Source organism: Cannabis sativa, unplaced genomic scaffold (genome assembly GCF_029168945.1).
Source record: "Cannabis sativa cultivar Pink pepper isolate KNU-18-1 unplaced genomic scaffold, ASM2916894v1 Contig3, whole genome shotgun sequence".
NCBI lineage: Eukaryota > Viridiplantae > Streptophyta > Magnoliopsida > Rosales > Cannabaceae > Cannabis > Cannabis sativa.
Genome location: NW_026870039.1, coordinates 3291485 through 3313284, shown reverse-complemented (window position 1 = coordinate 3313284; position 21800 = coordinate 3291485). Strand labels below are relative to the sequence as shown.

The 21800-nt window shown below is 35.2% G+C and overlaps 1 long non-coding RNA gene across 1 annotated transcript; it reads right to left on the bottom strand.

Annotated features, from left to right (window-relative positions):
• Window positions 1-4709: 4709 nt before the first annotated feature.
• Window positions 4710-6337, bottom strand: LOC133033215 (uncharacterized). Its single transcript, XR_009685548.1, has 2 exons — window positions 6130-6337; window positions 4710-4974 (listed from the first exon to the last, which is right to left on the bottom strand). It is a non-coding gene; the product is annotated as an uncharacterized LOC133033215 (long non-coding RNA).
• Window positions 6338-21800: the final 15463 nt, after the last annotated feature.

Sequence of the window (21800 nt, the reverse complement as noted above, 5' to 3'; positions counted from 1 at the left end):
GTTTTATGTTATGCTTTTCTTACTGAGTCCGTCGACTCACAGTGCTATTTCCATGTGTAGGTAAGGGCAAGGCTAAAGCTGATGAGCCGTGAGAGCTATCAGGTGAAGATTGTACATATCGGGGCGGTTAGGCTTGGAGCGTACGATCTTAGGGGACATCAAGGGTTTTGGCTGACAGTCGCTTGGCGACAAAACTTTTGTATATGTGTAACAAACTTTTATAAATGTATTTTGTAACGGGATTCTGGAATTTTATAAATGTAATACTTTAAGTTTTTAATTAATTAAGAAAATTTTAATTAATCACGATTTTTAATAACCTCGTTGATTAGCAATGAGCTGCACAGTACGTTAAAAATCACGCTAACACGCCTATATTAGTTAAGGTGTTACAACAGCGCACTTAAAAAGACGAGTGTGTAATGAACTACGTAAGGCTTGATCCCATTCGGGGTGCGTAGGCAATCTAGTTTATAACTAGGCCCAGCCACATAATGTTAAAAATTTATCTCCTCAAAAAAAATGTGAAGAACTACGAATGACTTGATTCTTTAGAAGGGTACGTAGGCAATCTGAACAAAATTGGATGCAGCCACAAAATATATATATAAAAAAAAATATATTATTTATTCCTCCTAACAAAGGAGCCAAAATTCTAAAAGGTCTAGATGACAAAATACTATTAGTCTTCAAGGCTAATAAACACAAAAAAAAAAAAAAAAAAAACTAACAAAAACTAAAATTAAAAATTTTGAGAAGCAAAATGATAAGATCTTCAGTCCATTTGGAGAAATAAAGTCAAAGCGCCAAGTCTTCTCTGGATTTCTTCTTCTTGAATCTTGAGTTTCATCTTCGCCCTCTCAGCTTCATGGAATCTGTCTACACCAGCTTGTTTCTTTGATCGATTTATCTCCCCAACAATATGTTGAAGCTCCTTCAAAGAATCATTAATACTAGAAAGATCTACTTCAAATGATGCCATTTCAGCTTCAAACTCAGCTCGTTGTTGTCTTATGGCCAGTTCTGTAACATTAATCTCAGCTTCCTTTGTCTCAAAATCTTTGAAAGCCTTTGTCTTATTGGAGACGAATTTAGACAAACGATCCACAGTTGCCAAATTATCCTCATCACGACGAAGGAGGTCCATGATAAGAGACTCATCAAGATTAAGGGCATTCTCAACAATTTGGGTAGAAGTGACAGGCTCTTCTTGTACTTTGAAAAAATCATTGACAGAGTCAGTAAACCATGCAACCTCTGTTAAGCCACATTTATAATGCCAACAAATGGTACTCAATACGTCAAGTTGCATGCCCATGTCAGCACGATGTTTTGAAATGTCTGTTGTTGTCAAAGGAGAAGACCACAAATGAAGAATGTCTTTCATGCATTCCATCACAAACCTTTTAGTATACTCATTCAAGTCGGAGTTGGTGATTGCTGAAGCTGACATTGTCAATACTAGGTCTGGTAGAGGAATAAGCGAATCTGAGGGAACAACTGATGATGGAACACCCATCTTAGCCGAAACAATGGATCCTGATGAAATGATTGGCTCTGCAGGCAATGCCTCACTGTTAAATCCCTTGTCGACATAATTATCAGAGCCATGAAAGTCGGTAAGTTCTTCATCCCTAGAGCTAGAAGTGCCAAAGCAAGTATCAAACGACGGCATCTCTAAACTCTGAGTAAGCTGCAAGGAGACATCTTCAATAAGACTAGACTTGTCATGCTTTGCATGTTTCACTCGTTTGAAATGTGGACCTAAAGAATGGTCATTTTTTGATCCGATGTCCGATTCAGTATCGACATAGTTGGCACCAGTGACGGCATAGTCAGCATCAGTAAAATCATACTTTTCATGGGCACATCTCACAAAAACCTCATCAAGGGTGGAGTAAATTTCTCGAATGTCCTTGATCAAATCTCTATACTAATTAATGGTGATCAAGCATTAAGAAGATGATAATTAGCACAAAATTTCATAAACGAATAACAAGAAAAAAAATATGGGAATAATCTAAAAACTTAAATTCATAATCTAAAATAGTTCCATCAACACTCCAAAATGGGTGTTTAGTTCATAATCACAAACATAATAACCACAATAATCATGTTCATAATTAAATAACAAAGCAAAAGAATAAAGAAGAAGAAGAAGAAGAAAAGAACTCTAATGATGATTGCTTGAACGATTTGTCAGATGCATCACTAGTGCTTGCAATATTGGCAGAGTGTTGTTGTCGATTCTTAAACTGTAACTTCCTACACTCAAACTTGGTGTGGCCTGGTTTCTTACAATAGTTGCACATGATGCTTCCAGAATTTGGTGTTCGATTATCAGGTCCTTGTGAATTGCCTCCTTTGAAACCACTTGGAGTAGAGTTTTTTTCCGGTGTAGAAGTATTACGACTCACCAAGGCGCTATTAAGAGGAGTTGAAGAGGTAGTTTCTATGCGAAGAACACGAGTAAACACGTCTTGTAAAGAGGAGACATCAGAACCAGAGAGAACTTGTGACTTTGCAGAGTCAAATTCAGATGAGAGTCCTGCAAGAAAACTCATAATAGTCATCTGCTCTCTTTGACGTTGTTGAACTTTTACATCAGGACTAAAGGGTAATAGCACATTAAGTTCTTCATACATTTTCTTGAAAGCCATAAAATAATTCATAAGAGACTTATCTTGTTTCTCCGAACGATAAAAGGCTTTGCAAACATCATATATGCGAGATATGTTGTCTTTGCCAGAATACAAAAACTCCAAGTAATCCATTAGTTCTTTAACCAATTCACAATGACTAATCAAACTAATTACCTCATTATCGATAGAATTTTGAATTTGAAGAAACAAGCGAGCATCCTCACGGAGCCATAATTTCCTTGAATCGTCTTTTTCTTTGGGAGGATCATCAGTCAAGTGATTATCTTTGTCAATACTCCTCAGATATAATCGAATAGTCTTACTCCATTCCAAATAATTCGAACCAATCAATTTATGGTCCGTGATTTTAGACATCACGGGAACCACATTAGAAACAACGATTGATTTCGAATCTGATTTTATCTTTGCCATAATCTTGAAACACAAAATGCCAAGAACCGCCAGAAACCGATGCAAGGAGGACGAGAAAGGTGTTGGAGTGTGACGGACGTCGACCGTCACCGGAGAAGACGCCAGACGCACCCTCACGCGCCGGCGCGTGGGATTTCGGGCAGCGGCAAACGGCGGCGCGTGGGGCCCACGCGCGGTGAATTTGGATGCCGGATTTTTGGGTTTTGCAGTCCGGCGGCTGGGCAGTCCTCCTATGTGGGCGGTGAGAAAAAATGTTCACTCCAAATAGGGTTTCCGAAAAACAACCCTAAACTCAAACCCTAATTTGTCTCTCTCTTTTTTTTTTTAGAACCCTAATTTCGAATTTTGAATTTTGAATCACAATGCTCTGATACCATGTAGAAAATAGTGAATCGAATTATATGTGTATTTCATAGAATAGTACATATTTATATACAAAGCTAGGAGACTAAAAAGGAAACTACCAATAAAATAGGAAACTACAAAATATCTAGGAAATATCAATTACCTTAATTCTCTTACAACTAATATACAACTAATATTCTAAGAAATACAAACTCTTCCACATTGTTAGAAATACAAGACTTATGAAACAATAAAGAATTTTTGGTATTCCAGTTGTGCCATAGTAAACTAGCAAAAAGAGGGAGGTCCTCTTTTTGTATTAAGTGAAGGCCTTGGAGATAGAACTCTCAAATATCAATCCTTCGATGATCTTTGTGGAAAATCTTAAACTTTGAATGCTTCCAAACATTACGAGCTCTGGTACAATCAATAAGTGCATGAGTTACCGATTCCATTCTGCCACCACAGAAATGACAAAATGGTTCATGTAGGACTTTCTTGTGGAACAAGTTTAAAGCACAAGGCAAAATGTGATTGAAAGCTTTCCAAGTGAAATGCTTAATTTTGGGGGGGATTGGGAGTGTCCAGAGAGTTTTCCACCATGTCTTAAGCGGATTAGAGTCAGAGGAGGAGGGATATATGACATTTGCAACAACAGAGGCAAGATGGTAAGCTGAATTAACAGTGAGAATGCCCGATTGGTGAAAACCCCAAATGAGAGAATCAACCGGGTTAGGGTCCAGAGGGATTTGGAGAACTGATTTGGCCTGATACATGGGAAGATAGTGCTTCAAATTTGCAACGTTCCAGGTGCTATCAGGATTGATGAAAAATTAGACAGTAGAAAGAGAAGGGTCAATGGGATGAAGGAGAGTAGGGTGGGAGATTCCATGTATCCAATTTGAAGCAGATAAAGGTATGTCTTTGCCACTACCTATTTTCCAAAAAAGATCCTTCTTAAGAAGTTGACGACCCCAAAGGAGGCTTTTCCAGGTAAAAGAGGAGTTGTAACTATTGGGGGCAAGCAAAAAATCCGAGTTTTTAAAATATCAAGCTTTGAGAATAGAATGAAGAAGAGAGTCTGGATTTGACCAAACTTTCCAAGCCTACGCGACAAGAAGAGCTTGATTATGATAAGTGAGAGTTCTAAAACCTAATCCTCCAAAGAATTTAGAGACCGAGAGAGTAGACCATTTCTTCCAATGGATTTTGTAACGCCCTAAATAATTAGGCACGCTACCCAAAATACTTATGAAACCCTAATCCCCTAAACGGGATTACTAATCAAAATAGCGCAGAATTTAAACTTTTATATTAAACAGAAAGAAAATAAACTTGTAATATATTTAAAACTTTTAAAATAGTTGGGATCCCAAAAATATTTACAAACGCTATTACAAGTCATTTATTTCTAGCCGACCTAAACGGCAAAATAGAATTCAAAAGTTCATCACTGATAGACCCTTAACCCGCTTGGTCTGATATGGCTTGAACATGTACATTCTTCATCTTGCTCCTCAAACTCATGGTTGATCAGCCACTGACTTACCCTTTCCTGCACAGTAGAGCACCCGTGAGCCAAGCCCAGCAAGACAGTATAAAACATATCAATAATATGCTCATCATACAATATAAACAACAATGCTATTCAAATTTGTCTGTGTGACACAGACCTGCATGTTACGCTCACATGCCTATTTATGTCTACGTGGCGTAGACCTACGTGTTGCGCTCACACGTCTATTTATGTCTACGTGGCGTAGACCCACGTGTTGCTCTCACACGTCTATTTACAATAAGGCCTTAGATCAGTTCATCTCGGTTCTTGTTACCGAGTCCAACCTGGTTATGCCTTGAGCGCATAACCCTTAGTCTCAACATATATATTTATCATATAATTATTGGTGCCACTGCACTATTTGTCTATTTGCTATAGACCTGCGTGTTACGCTCACACACCTATATATGTCTATGTAGCATAGACCTACGTGTTGCTCCCACACGTCTATATATGTCTATGTAGCATAGACCTACGTGTTACGCTCACACGTCTATTTACAATAAGGCCTTAGTAAGGTTTATCTCGATTATAATTACCGAGTCTAACCTGGTTATGCCTTGCTCACATAACCCTATTCATATATATTTACGTAATCCATACATTACGTTCTTTCAGTGGTTTATCCTAGTAATATACTAGGTCTAACCAAGTTATGTCTTATGCACATAACTCTTGAAATATATGTATGTATTCAATAGATAACAAAACATATAGAATCTTAGGGTAATAACCCTAAATTACATACCAAATAGTCTCTCATATAACATATCATTGCATGCTCAAAATAACACTTATAGAGATTTATAACCCTAATTCATGCTTTCACTTGATTAACAATATTATTGTACATCATGACTTTCTTACCTTCACATAACTTCTAGGGTAATAACCCTAGACCGCATTACTATCAAACTCAAGGTACTAATTTACCGAGTCTAACTTAATTATGCCTTGTGCGCATAATTCTTTATTACAATATATTTAGCATGGCATAGCATTTACACATTAATAATTACTAGGGTAATAACCCTAGGCCATTAAACCGCTCACTTTAGGGTAATAACCCTAATCTCGGTTTCTAATTATCACCAATATAATATTCAATATAAGCACCACCGTGCATATCTCTACGTGCAACTACTGTCTTACCTGTTGTCCCGCAAAGGCAGAGATTCCGAATCCCCGGGTGCTCCTGACCAGGTGCCGGTAATCCTAGTCACACAATCCGGGATTTTCACAAATAGGGTTAACCCCTGATTTCATATTCATAAAATAAATTCATGGCATTTCAAATAAAGATAATCACATAGAGCTCAAAAAGAGCTTTCCAACGGTATAAAGAACGTCCCAAACGGAGTCCCGAGTCAAAAGTTATGGCCGAAACAAAATTCAGCATTTCCCGATGAACTCCAACCGGAATTCCGGTTGTCTGGGCAGAGAACACGAAATTTCTCAATCTTTAAACCCCCAAAACTCACTCAAATCATCCCCAAACATTCCCAAACTTTCCAGAGCATCAATATATGTCATAATAAACATATTCCACAACTTAAACCCAACAATTGTACTAAAAATCAAAAAGTGCCATTAAAGCACCAAGCTTGAGTTCCATGAACTCAAGCTTGCTTTTTCACATCCAAAATCACAATTAATCCACTTACAGCAGCTAGCAAATATTATAGGGTCTAAAACACATAATTATGCATCAAAATTCAACAATAAACCCCATAATTTCAGATTGCACAATAATCACAAATCATGCTTCAACTAGCAAAACTCCAAGTTCAAGAACTTGAACTTTAACCCAACACATACTTATTCAATTTCTAGCAGTAAAACAATAGATAAAAATTTAGGTTAAGCATGTAAAACATCCTTGAATTGTACTCTAAGCCCAATCAAACACAAATCAAGAGATTAACACACAAATTATCAAGATTAAACATCCATTTCCCTAAACATGCAAACCAAGATCAAACAACTTAAAGCATGGTTTTTCCACAATAATTTCAGCAAGAATTCAACCATAAATTTCACATAAACTTAGCAAGAATCTACCTCAACTCCAAGCTCAAGAATTCACAACTTCAAAGCTCCAAAACAAGCTAAGAACCAAGCTTTTCTTCAAATTCAACTTGAAATAATAAGAGGGTTTGGGGGAGAGAGGGGGTCGGCCAAGAGTGAAAGTAAAACCAGAAATTTGCATTTCATTTCATCAAAAATCAATTTTAATCAAACATGGTAAATAGGGGTCAAATGACCAAAATGCCCTCATGGCTTATTATTCACACATACACCCTCACAAGGGTAAATAAGTCATTTCAATACTCAATTAATTTAAAATAAATTTCAGATTATCATTCATCAAATAAAATTCCAAATTATCAATCCAATTTACATTTCGGGCCCGAACCCGGTTCGGCCCGAAATTCCCGGTTGTGACTATACCGCGCTAACCTGTCAGAACACACCTGAAAAGACAACACAGGTATACTATATAATAATATAGTTCCATTAAGCACGTAATCAAATTGATTTCATCATTTTACCCTTCTCGGGTCATAATTACCAAAATGCCCCTGGCTCACCAACGGGGTCTTTAATATATTAAAATTCATATAAATCACATATATTGAACTATATAATAATATAATTCCTCCATTATACATAATTATCTAGTTAGGGTTTTGCTAATCTATTTCTTAATTCCGGGTATTACAGATTTTCCTAACATTTGAAGTAGAACCCCACCAGAATTTTGATATCAAGCGATGGATAGTTTGACAAATAGATTTTGGGATCTTGAAACAGGACATGGTGAAAAAAAGAATGGCTTGGATGACAGCTTTGATTAGTGTTTCTTTTCCCGCCCTAGAAAAAAAATTTATCATACTAGATATTCATCTTAGAAGTGACATTCTGGATAAGGTAATGGATAACAGAATTGGCAACCCTGCCCACCCAATGAGGAACTCCCAGATATTTTCTGATAAAACCTTCACTGGCAAGCTGCAAAGCAGTCCTGAACCTGTTTTCTGAGTCCTGAGAAGTGTTCGGGGAGAAAAGAATGGAAGATTTGTCTCGATTCACCAACTGGCCAGTGGCATGACAGGAGTAAACAACATACTATCGTCTGCAAACAAAAGATGGGATAAAGAAGGAGCTCCCCTATAAATTTTAATACCAGTGAAAACATCAACATTCTCTTGTAGACGGATGGCAGCAGAGAGCCCCTCAGCAACAAGGAGGAAAAGATAAGGAGATAAAGGATCCCCTTGACGAATTCCACGAGAGGAGTACAAAGTGTCAGACAAAGTACCATTGAGGGATAATCGGTAAGTGACCGTGGAAAGACAATTCATGATAAGAGAGATAAAGTGGGAAGGGAAACCCACATGAGCAAGAAGGTGTCTGAGGAAATGCCATTCAACCCGATCAAAAGCTTTTTCCATATCAAGCTTAATAGCAGCCCGGCCAATTTTACCCTATTTCCTGGAATGAATAGCATGAATGATTTCATTAGCAATGAGGATGTTGTCAGATATTTGTCAACCCGTGAGGAAAGCACTTTGATTAGGGCTAATAACACAATGAAGAACACTTTTAATACGATTGGCAAGGACTTTGGAAAGACATTTGTAAAGAGTGTTACGAAGGCTTATGGGTCGAAAATCACGCACAGTTTTGGCATGTTTCTTCTTGGGGATGAGAACAAGGATAGTTTCATTGATCAATGAAATATCCCCATGATGATTGAGAATATGGAGAAGAGCATGACAAAGCTTAGGGCCAAAAATATGCCAATGTTTTTGGTAAAAAAGAGAATTTAACCCATCAGGACCAGGGGCTTTATCGCCAGAAAGACAAAACATAGCCTTTTTAATCTCATCCTCAGTGAAATCCTCATCCAGGAAAGCAGTTTGAACAGGAGAGAGACGACTAGTGATCCCTTGGAGGATAGAGTTGATAGCCATTTGGTTGACTCCTTGGGTATGGAAGAGATTGGTGTAGAAGTTAAGAAATTGAGAAAGGATGGTGGGTGAGTCAGGGGCTACAGATCCGTCAGGAAGGGTTATACCATGAATGAAGTTATTCTTTTTCCTAATGAAAGCCTTATGATGGAAAATTTTTGTGTTTTGAACCCCGGCTCTAAGCCAGTCAACTCTAGCTGTTTGCTTCCAATAGATTTCATCTTTTTGAAGTAACCCATCTAAATCGGATTGAAGATAAGTGGCCTGCTGTAAGGATTGGGAAGTAGGCTTAGCATTGTTAAGGACTCTGAGAAGCTCAGTTTGGCTTCTGGCAATTTGGACCTTAAGGGGATGTTGGGAACTACTCAAAACTATTATTTTAGAGAGACAATGAGATTGTTTAGCAAGAAAATTTTGAAGAGGAGAGGAGGGAGATGTTGTAGAAAGACACCAGGAGGAATGTATAGTGTTGGAGAGAGATGGGTCATTAAGCCAATAATTTTCCATGTGGAAACGAGTGTGCTTGTGGGTGTTTGAAAGTGTGTCTTCTAGTTGGACTTTGAGAGCCCTGTGATCAGACCCGTAAAAACCCAAGTGGAAGAGAGAAGCATGGGGAAACAGATTCTGCCAAGGTTGGTTGACAGTACACCAGTTAAGGCGTTCCAAAATAAGACCATGTCTCCAAGTGTAATTGTTACCGGAGTGATTGAGTGGAAGAAGATTACATTTATTCAAAAAAGAATGGAAATGATGCATAGCATGTATAGGAGGAGCAGTAGTCGAATTTTTATCACTAACAGAAAGGTAGTCATTGAAATCACCTATAACTAACCAAGGAAAAAGAGGGGCTGTATGATACAACCGGTTAAGGAGAGTCCAAGTAACAGATTTTTGATCAGGATAAGGAGAGCCATAGTACCCAATAAAGTGCCATTGCATATCATTAAAATTACTTATAATACAATCAACATGATTAAGGGAGTAAGTAATAACAATGACATAAATGCAATTGTTCCAAAAAAGTAAAAGCCCTCCCCCTAAACCTTGCGTAGGCACTTCTAAAACATTATCAAAATGGAGCTTGTGTTTGAAGTAAACTCCACGGCATGGCTGCAACTTAGTCTCCATAACAAAAAAACAAAATGGGCTGATGCTGCTTGACCAGCAGGGAGAGATTACGGAACGCTCGAGGACTCCCTAAACCTCGAGCGTTCCAATTGCAGATACTCATTTTTCTCAGCGGGGTCGCGACGCGACACCCGCCGTTTGGTCATCATCAGACAATGAGGGAACCACGACTTCATCACTTGAAACTGCTCTTGCTCTTTTGAGCATGCTACGGACCGAGTCACCAACTTGAGCAGTTTGCCTAGTGAAAGGCCGCCTGGTTCCAGAGGAGGGAGCAGAGGAGGAAATTGGACGGGGTTCGTTAATGACGAGGCCTGTGCTTCTAGTGCAATGTGGACGGGGTGGGCTGGAATCAGTCATAGCAATTCCTTTACCTTTGTCAGTATGGGCGATGACAGAGGTGGTAATGATAGGTGGATGAATAGTAGAGTGAGTAAACGGCAGAGGAAATGACACCGGTGAGTGAGTGGGACAAGTGGTAGAAATCTCAGGGCAAAGAACTTGTGGTTCCATACGGAAAAACTGATCAACAGCCTGTTGCAAACCTTGATCATTGGTAGTGCTACGAGAAAAAAACTCCTCAAAAGGAGTGGAGTTGGAAATCTCAAACGGGTTCTTCTTGAGATGGGCCAGGGTTGTGGCATGGAGGTTTTCTTTGTATCCCAGGGATGGAGGGACGGGAAAGTTGTCACAACGTAAAAGGTATTTAGCACATTTGTTGTAGGTATGATCCATGAGGCCACAGAAATAGCAAAAATTGGAGAGACCTTCAAATTTAAAAATGATCCATTTAGGATCATTAATCGCACGAAAACGGATATTCATGCCCCTTCGCAGGGGCTTGGAGATATCGAGCAACACCCGAATACGAAGATAGGGGCCAAAACTCTCGAGAAAAGACAAAGGATAAATTTCCATCAGCTCACCAAGTTCATCAGTGATAAACTGAGCCAGTTGAGGACTTCTGCGCCCAAAAGGTATGTTGTGGGCTTGAACCCAGAACGGGATATATCGGATAGTAGCAGGAGTGGGTGTAGGAGAAACATCAGGATGGGTGAAAACTATGAGAAACTTGTCAAAATGCCATGGTTGTTCTTCTAAGACTCTGCGGCGATCTCCCTCGCATTGGAAAGTGGCCAAAAATAAGCCATAGTGGTACTCAGAAATCTGAACAGGGAAACGGAGAGTCCATGCATTAGACATGGCCTTCTCAATCCAAGCAGGCTTGACAGATTTGGGAGTGAGAAATTTAAAGATTAAACAAAAAGAGTTGGAATCATTTGGGTGGCTTAAGGAAATATGATCAAATTCATGAACCAAGTTTTCCTCATCAGTAAGAGAAGTGAGAGTATTTGGAGTGTGTGAAGACGACGCCATGAGAGGAATAGGATGAAAGACAGGGAGGAACGATGAATGTGAAAGTGGATGTGGTGGTAGGGATTGTGGATAGAGGTTTAAATAAAAAAGTAGAGAAAGGAAAGAGTTTAGAAGATACCTGGAACGCAAAGGTCATCTCGAGGATTGAATCGATCTCTGCAACATCTCTTCGATTCCTGCAAGGGGTGTTTGAGTGAGATGAAGGGAAGTAATGATTACCCTGATGCTTAACTTGGAGAAGAGAGGAATGACGGTTTGGGTTTCTCTTTGGATTCGACGAGGAAAGAGGAAGAAATATAGAGACTGCAAATGTATTAATTGTGAAAGGGATTGTGTCGCCAAAATTAAATGCAAATGAGAGAGAGAGAGAGAGAGAGAGAGAGAGAGAGAGAGAGAGAGAGAGAGAGAGAGAGAGAGAGAGAGAGGGCATTAAAGAGCTTCTAAGCTCGAGAGATTAGGGGGATATTCATAATGATTATGGGTGACGTCGTGGTAATAAATGCAATTAGGTTCTGATGAAAAAACCAAAAAAAGAAAGAGAGAAAGATAAAGACTGAGATTAGGGCTTGGAGAAGAAGAAAAGGAAAGATTAAGAAGAGGAGGAGGTAAGAATTGCACTTAAGAACGGTACCAGAGCCGAGACTATAAGAAGCTTCAAGAAGAAGTTTTTTAATGAAAAACTTGTATAACGGATATATCACCAGATTATTTTTAATTAAAAAAAAAATAGAGGCTTGAATTTCAGTTTTGAAGGAAATTAACGCATCCAAATATATATATATTTAAGTCGTTATACAAAATTGACAAAATACATGAGCGAATGAACCCAATTTTTTTTTTTTAAATGTATGTGTTCATCTTATATATATTTGATAGTTTCATACATTATATATCCTACTATATACTAAGAGGTGATATACCCTTTTGCTAAAAAAAATCGTCCAATAATTTCATTTTATACCATTCATATCCTTTATTTTGTGTTTGTCTTTTATGTACAATATCACCATTTCTTTTGTCTCTTATAAGAAGTGGGTTGTTTAGTTATTTATTGCTAATAGCCTAATAATATTAACAATATGTTATTTAGTTTATATAATAAATTTTTCGCCAATCTATTTAAAATAGTTTTAAGACAATTAAGTAAAATTTTGGCCTTCTTTTATTCAAAATGAAAATTCTTCATTGATGATCAAACTAACAAATTCTTTACTTAAGAAATAATAATTATAATTACACAAATTAAAATCAAAATAAAATTTACAATATAAAATTACACTATTTTTTTTTTCAAAAAAAAATATATTATACACCACTGAATTTTGAACTAACAAACAATATCATATAGTTTATCTTTTAACAATTAAGTACAGTATAGTTTAACACAAAATATTAATGTGTTCATAAATTTTAATGCTTTTTTATATTTATTATGTTGTTTATATAATTAACGCTAATCTAATTAGTTTTAGACTCCACAAGTTATTATTAAGCAAATAATATATGTATACTATTTAATTGGTATAAAACTTAAGAAAATTCTATAATGCACCCCCTTAAAAGAGATGCATCGAAATATCTCTATCTATTTTAGTATCCAAAATAATTTTTTAGTTAAATTTTTTCTCATGGTCATGTAAATTATAGTTATTTAAGACATCCTACAAAATTTTAAGAAATTCGGAAAAATTAAACACACCGAAAATTGTGTTCAACAAGTATGTTGCACCCGTGACTATTTTATTTTATACACGTATAAAATAAACTGTTTGAATATTATTTTCTAAATCCTGGATCACCCTAAAACTTATAATTAAAAAAAATGAAGAAAAACACATATTATTTTAAATAATTGTATTAATTAATAGAAACTGATCAACTTATTAAATTTAGTATTTTGAATAAGTTGTTTTTAAAATTGATGAATATATATAGGTACATGAATTTAATTTTAGTTGTATTTTCTTTTTTGTTGTATATATAATTTAGGGAAATTCTATAATACACCTCCTTAAAAATGGATATATCGATACATCTCTATCTATTTTAGTATCTGAAATAATTTTTAGTCAATTTTTTTTTTATGGTCATGTAAATTATGGTTATTTAAGATATCTTGTAAAATTTTAAGAAATTCGGAAAAGTTTAACACGCCAAAAATTACATGCACGCATGACTATTTTATTTTATACGCGTGTAAAATAGACTGTTTCAACATTGTTTTCTATATTGTAAATTATTACGAATTTCTCAAAATTTTGTAGGATATCTTAAATAGATATAACGTACATGAATATGAAAAAAAATTAGAACAAATTTTTTTTCTGGATGCCAAAACAAGTAGAGGATGCATCAACACATCTCTTTTAAGAAGGTGCATTGTAGAATCACTCTATATTTATATATAAACTATTCTAACATTCCGTTTCAAAGAAAAAAACTATTCTAACATTAACTATATTTTAAATGTATATATCATACTGTAAAGCAAGCTAGATATATTGTGTTGATTATATTGTTTAATTTTATTTACCTAATTAATATTTTTAGAAACAAAGTTATTCTTCAACTAGTATATATATACACTAGCACATATAAAATTTGCAACTCTTACGTGGCCACAGTAAGAAAACAAATATCCTCAAAAGTCTATTTGTTATCTAAAAGTACAATAAAAATAATAAAATCCTATATGTTTTTATATTATATATAATCCCACAATTTTGAGTAAGTGGACCAACGAATATTTTTGACAATCATACTTTATATATATAAATACAAATATGATTTTATTATTTTTTTTTTATTGTACTTTTAGATAAAAAATAGGCTTTTGAGAATATTTGTTTTCTATGGCCACGTACGGGTTGCAAATTTCATACGTGATGGCGTATATATATGGGTGCACTTTTAATGGGTATTACCCATGAATTCATGAGTAAAATTAGAAAATTTTGAATTTTTATGCTTAATTTTTCTATCTAATTAAAAAAATCTCTCATTTTTATATCATATAAGCTGAACACACCCATTTAAAAAATCTCTTTATGAAACTATCAAATATATATAGGATGAACTATCAACTATATATATAATATAAAATATATATACGATTTTTTTAAATGAACTATCAAATATATATATGATATAAAAATATATATATGATTTTTTATAAAAAAATCTCTTATTTTTATATCGTATATTTTTGTAATTATTTTTGTTGTTTTTGTGTATTTGTGAAATAATCCCTAAAAAAAAAGAAAGAAAAATTCGCCGTGCCTATGTAAATTTATGGCATATGAAGGGCCAATTATCCTTTTTTTAGGTATGTACGCTGACACTGAAATTTCTTTTTTCTTGAGAGTGTAACTAGTGATTATCATATACTATAAGTGTCTCAGTGTGAAAATAATAAATAAGCAAATGATATATATACATATAGATATTCTCAAAAAAAAAAAATATATATATATATACATATATATAGAATAATTTTATGGTAGTGACTATAGTTTTGTTCCTATACTATACATGTATTTTTTAGCCATTAATTTATATGACTTTTAAAAATCAAGATTGTATAAGATGTATTTGTTTGTAGATTATTAAAATTTCATTTAGAAAAAAAAAAAAAAAAAAAAAAAAAAAACCCATTAGAGATTAAAGCTCTACAGACTCAAAAAATTAAAACTTACAAATTCTTCTGTGCCAAAGATGTAGAACTAGAGTGAAATATATGAAAAATCCCATGAAGAAAAATAAGAATAACAAGGAAGTAAGTTTATTAAATCTGAAATCTCCAATATTTATTATCAACAGAGGACTCATCGCCGTCTTTAGCAAGTTATATTTACTGAAGAACACATAGATAGAGACATAAAAAAGCTAAAAAAAAAACAAATAGAAAGAAAGATACGCAAATGGAAGATATCTATTAGAAATTAAGATTTTTATATCTGCCCATAATTATACCCTAACTCCTTAATTTCTTCTTCTTCCTTTACAATACAAAGACAGAAAACAGTACAACACTGAGTCAATACGCTTACAAATTCACATTTACAGAGCATAGAGACATTAACAGCTCCAAAAAACCAAACTCATTTTCAAACCAGAATAGAACTCAACTATTTCTCAAATATGACATATTAATCCCACCCCATAACAAGTTTTTTACTAAGGTATCCTCCATTAGATTGAGAACCATTAGATTGAGAAGAGAAGAGATGGAGACGAAGAGATTGAGAAGAGAAACTTTACCTATAACCTTTACCTTCTTCCCCAATCGATCGTTCAAAACCACCTCGGTCATTCTTTAGTCACAAAATGGAGACGAAGAGATTGAGAAGAGAAGCTTTCAGCGCTATTGGTGGATGGTAATGATGATCAATGAACTATTGGAGGAGGTTTCTGAGAGAGAGAGATTAATTGGAGGAAGTTAAAAATAGTTAATTATTTTTTAAAATAATTATTATTTAATTTAAGAGTACTATTAAAAAAATAATTTTAGGAATAATCTAATACATTGTAAGTATCAACTATTTATATGCACTCATCAATTTATGATCCTTAGATTAAATATATATGGCTCTAAAAATGTGCCTACCATAAGGACAAAAATAAGGTACTTACCATAGGCATGTTCTATATATATATCACGCGTCCATTATATAATTCAAATAGTAATTGAATTATAAAATAAATATCCTAGATATTATTTTAAATTTTAATTGATCTAACTTAAATTTAAATTTGACATAGTATCTGATAAAAGATAAATTATTATTCCCTAAATTTTGGAATAAATAATTAAAATATTTGTCAAATAATCTCTTTATTTTAAATAATAGTAAAGAGATTTCAAGACTCAATTTGTCACTAAAAGTGATAAAATTCTAAAGCCACACAAAATAGCACAAAATTTCAAACGAGCTCACCAAAATTAATGTTGAAATATTAAAGAGGTCATTCACCTCTCAAAATTTCAAAAGAGGTCATTCACCTCACAAAATTTCAAAGAGGTCATTAACCTCACAAAAAATAATCTAAAAAATGGTAATTTCAACTAAAAAAAATTAAAAGTGAACTAAACTTTAAAGCCATAATAAATTAAATGGCATCCCTAAATGAGATCATTCATCTTAGCAAAAATTCAAGGTGAATTTACTTTCCACGGAGATATTTAGAATTACGTTTGACTTGATTCCTATAAAAGGATACATAGGCAAGTTAGTTGCTAAGACTAAGTGCATTCGCCGATACCGCAAAATGGAACATAAATCTTAAAATTCCATAAAAGGTCATACACCTAGGAATTTTTCTAAACTTTTAAATAGCAAAGAATTCTTAAAAGTGGTCATATACCATGATTCTTATATTCAAATTCTAAAATACTTCATGACTTGATCTTTCATAAATAAGGCATTTAGGCAGCTCAGTTAGTTAAAACTACTGAGTTCAGCTACAATTCTAAATTCATCTCAAATTACCTCAATTATTTAATATCATCGTAATTAGAATCAAAGGGTGATTCCTTTAAACAAAAGATTGTAATTAAGAGATTATTCTTATAATCTTGGATGGGTCAAATCTAAATTAATAAATTCTTATGCTATAAATTTAACATAAGTGAAATTTTGTTTTATAATTATTTTTTTTAATACCTAAATATACAATTTTTGCTTAACTATGACTAAGCACGCTCTTAAGGGTAGAATCTTGCTTGTTAATAGGAGGAAACTCACTAAGAAAGAGCTGGATTTGTTTGAGTTTATTTGCGAAATGAAAGAGGTGTTTGCTGTTGGTGGTAACACTGCTGCTATTTTGATTGGGAGCTGGTTTGTAATGTTGCTTTGTTTAGTGAATTATATTTTTTGAAGAAAAAAATTCAAATATTTTATTGCATGTACATGTTTTTTTTTATAACGTAGTAAATAATTGTTTAAAATATATTTTTAACATTATAAACTATTAAAATTTTCTTAAAATTTATAAGTAGTCCTAAAATCTACAACTTAAACGATCATAACAAAAATTTGTGTTAAAAACTCTACATTTTTTCCTTCTTTTTGAGATGAACCACTCGCCACATAAATTGCAATGGTTTTCACCATTGACTAACAAACACTCCAGCACCTTCAACCAATGACCATGTTATGTAGAAGCAACCAGATTAAGCATCGTAATATATCAAAGAAATACATGAAAATAAGAGTCGTTATTAAAATCATCTAATATAAGGATCGTAAAATATGTAGGCAAAGAGTTTGTGCTAGATCATCCTAAGTTCACTCTCTAGTTTGACTACAGAGTAAGACTCCTCAACTGGTTCTTAAGCCTCTGCAACCTAATTTACACATTACAAAATGGGCTTAGGACATTCCTAAATATCATCATTTTTTTCAAAAAAAAAAAACACATATATATATGGGAACGCATGTAAGCATGCATATAAGAAGCAAACTAAGCCTAGTAGATTTAGGATACCTTACTCAGCAAGAAAATCCTGATAGGCATTGGAATATTAAATAAAAAAGGCATAAGTGTAATTGTAATAGGGGTATTGTTATTATATATAAGACTCAATAATGAAGGAAAAGGGTGTGAAGAATTTGGTTAGGTGAGCTTTTAGCTCTTGGGAAAGAGCTAGGTCTCTCGAATACTCAGCAACATTGTTATCCTCTTCTTCTATATCAATATACAACTCACTATTTTCCTACAATTGCTATTCTTTGGCTTTATTTTCTCTATTTTGCTACTGTTTGTACCGAAATGATAGGAAAAATCTATCAAATGGTATCAGAGCACGTTGATCCGACGACCATGGAAAATTCAAAACTCATTTTTCACGGCGATGATCCGTTTCTTGGGTCACTAGCATTGAAGAGTATTTCCGACATCATTGAATTCGTGAGAGCATGAAAGTCTCTGTTGCCACAACTTGTCTAGAGGAGTTGCTTGGCGATGGTTTCAAGTTGTAGAAGAACAAGATCCAATCAGAAACTGGTTGGAGTTTCGTATAACCATGTTCAATTGCTGCAGTCGAATCAAAGATGATCCATACGATAAGTTGATGGCGCTACGGTATGAAGGTTCTGTGATAGAGTTTCGTAATCGATTTGAGACAATAGCAAACCAGCTCCCTAATATTCTGGTAACTTTTCTTCGGAATATATTCTTTGGTAATCTGCCTGCCGAGATTGCAATAGGGGTGCTCGAATATAGGCCTAAAACACTGACGAAGGTCATTGCTAAAGCGCTCATAGTGGAAGAACAAATGAAGATGGCAAGAAATTTCAGCAATGGTGGAGTCAACCAATCTGGATTTTCGGCTGAGGTTTTGAAGACCGTAGAAGAATCAACTACACCCTTCAAGTCAGAAGGGGATGTCCCTTCGTTTGTCACTGACGATGAAGAGGACATAAGGCAAGAAGAAAGCGCAGTGGGGAACGGCACCGAGGAAGGAAGAGATGTTGACGACGCCGCTGGTGAAGGAAGAATCACTAATGTCGCTGGAGTGGGTTCTACCACTAGTGATGCTACCGATGGAGAAATTTTCATCTTCAGGCAACGAAGAAGCTGCGTATGGTCTTCATCCATCGAAGAAGACAAGTCCTGGAAAGGGTATTAAAAATTACACATTGAAACCCTATTATTTGAAGCCCAAGCCCAATTCATTAATAAATGCTTTACTGACCCATTTTAAAAAATATATAAACTTCATTTCTCACGTTCCTGGGCTAGAAATATGGGATCTTGGTTCTCCACTTAAGTCACATCACTACAAGTCCAAGCCCAATTTATTATAGCTTTCATCTCAGATCTGGCCCACTTCAATACATTAATTGACTTAAAAATTTCAATTAATGGGCCAACCAACTTGGACTCAGATCCAACCCTCCAAACGAGGCCCACCTTGGAAAAACTTTTGGTCTAACTTTACAAAGTAATGGATCAATCTTTTGGGACCTTGGTAAGGCCGAACACACTTCTAAGATGTCCTCTTCGTCTCTTTGTCACGAGAAGGGGTTCTTTTTTCCCATAGCTTCTCTTTGTCAAGCGACTGTGACAGCAACCATTGGGTTACTCAGATTTGGGGATGTCGACTTCCAAGTCGTGAGATCGGGAATACAATCACTGCTGACAAGTTGCTGGCGTCAACATTCGGATGGCGTGGTGGTCAGTGAGCGAGTTCTATCCATAGCTTCACACGTGCGGGATCCGGGTTGGACTCTTAACATCAACTTCTCTGCTTCGGGTGTTCTTGTTTTTTCCCATTGGTTTGTCCATGGTAAACCTAGTTTGAACGTCACCTTCCTTGTCCAAGTTCATCCTCATGTTGGGGTGTACTGCCTATCTATCAACTACCACCACTTGGTGACAGATGAATATGTTTGGCCACTTCAAGAATGGAATCCTGGTGGCAAGAGATTCTCATCCTTGTATCGCACGATTAGAGAGGAAACGGTGTGACTTACAGAAGGTATCTTAAGTCAGCCAGCAAGGAAACAAGGGAGGCAAGACTCCGTGAGGGTGGCTGGAGGGAAGACTACTCGTCGAGCCTTTGACAGAGAGGGAAGAACCACTATCAAAAAGTGTATCCCATTCAAGGGCATCTTCTTCTCTCACCTTGGGGACAAGCTGCTAGTTTATGGCACAAGCAAGGTTATACCAGCTTCACTCAATGTTTTGAAATCTAACCTCCAATATTTCTTTGTTGTGAGTTGGTCATCTCAAGTTGAAGTTGCAAGCTTGGCAAAGGATACGAGTGTCTATATTAATATTGCTGGAAACAAATTCATTATAGCATCCCATAGGAATTTTAACAAAAGAAGAAATGTGTATGTGGACATAAGGATTGGTAGACAAGAGAAGCTACTTGAAATTGGTGACAAAAATAAAATAATATTGGAATCTGCAAGGAATTTCTACAGAGGAAAGAGAATCAAAATGGTTGTGTCAACCTAGAATTGGTACTTAACTAGCCAACTTGTGATTCTTGGAAATTTTTTCTCTTATCCCTATTTCTTTTCTATTAGTTTGGGGCAAGTGCACCAACAAAAAGAGATAGATATTGGAGTGTCCCTTCTGAAAAATATCTATGGATTTTGGGGGTGTATCTCTTGTTTTTCTCATTTATCCACTGGAGTGGGTTGTTTCTGGGTGTTCGACAAGGGCAAGACAAGGTATTTTGGGCAAAAATCAGTGGGTCTCTTTCAACTGGTTCTGTACACCAAGAGAGCAAATATCAATTTGCTCAGTTGGTTTTTTGATCGAGGTAGACTCGTGAGCAGTGGCGTCTTTCTTATGACTGAACACCTTGGATTTGTTGGCTTGGTTCTTTGACGAGGGGTGAGCACGGGTTGCACCTACTGGTGTTACAAGTTGATCTTCATCACCTTGAGGACAAGGTGATTTACGGGCGGCCGGTATTGATAGGCATTAGGATATTAAATAAAAAGGGCATAATTGTAATTGTAATAGGGGTATTGTTATTATATATAGGACTCAATAGTGAAGGAAAAGGGTGTGAAGAATTTGGTTAGGTGAGCTTTTAGCTCTTGGGAGAGAGCTGGGTCTCTCAAATACCTAGCAACATTATTATCCTCTTCTTCTATATCAATATACAACTCACTATTTTCCTATAATTGCTATTGTTTAGTTTTATTTTTTTTATTTTGCTACTGTTTGTACCGAAATGATAGAAAATTCCTATCAGATCCTCTATTTCTTCCTCGGCTAAAAGATCCTATAGTGACACTGACATTATAAAATAGGGCAGCATATGGTTGGGTTGGCTCGATTGAATGCATTTGGATGAGCGAACCCCATAATATCATGTTTGACAAATTTAACCCATTTAAATCATTTGTATTGTGACAATTTTCATGAATACATTAAGAGTTGGTTTGGGTTGTAACTCATTTTAAAATTTCTGTTAACATGTTTATAATCAATGATTCATATTAAAATGTTATGAAAAGATCATCAAATCACACCAAAAATGAAAAGAAAAAAGTTATATATATATATAAATGGTTTACTAGTTAGTACTTATGAACTACCCAAACATTACAGTCATCTAAACAAAGCATAAAGATAAGTCTGAAAATTATTACATTCATCCATCTGCAATAAGGAATAGTTTATCAAAATTATTACACTCATCCATCTGCATAAAGAAAGAAAATATCAGATGCACGCATAAAGGAACAGAACAGTTTATATCACAAGAGTTTTTCCCCTCTAAACAGATATTAGAGATATCCCAGCAGCATATAACAAATACATTATTTCTGGCTACAGCCAATTTACATACCACAAGGCTCTACTTTGTCATTCTCT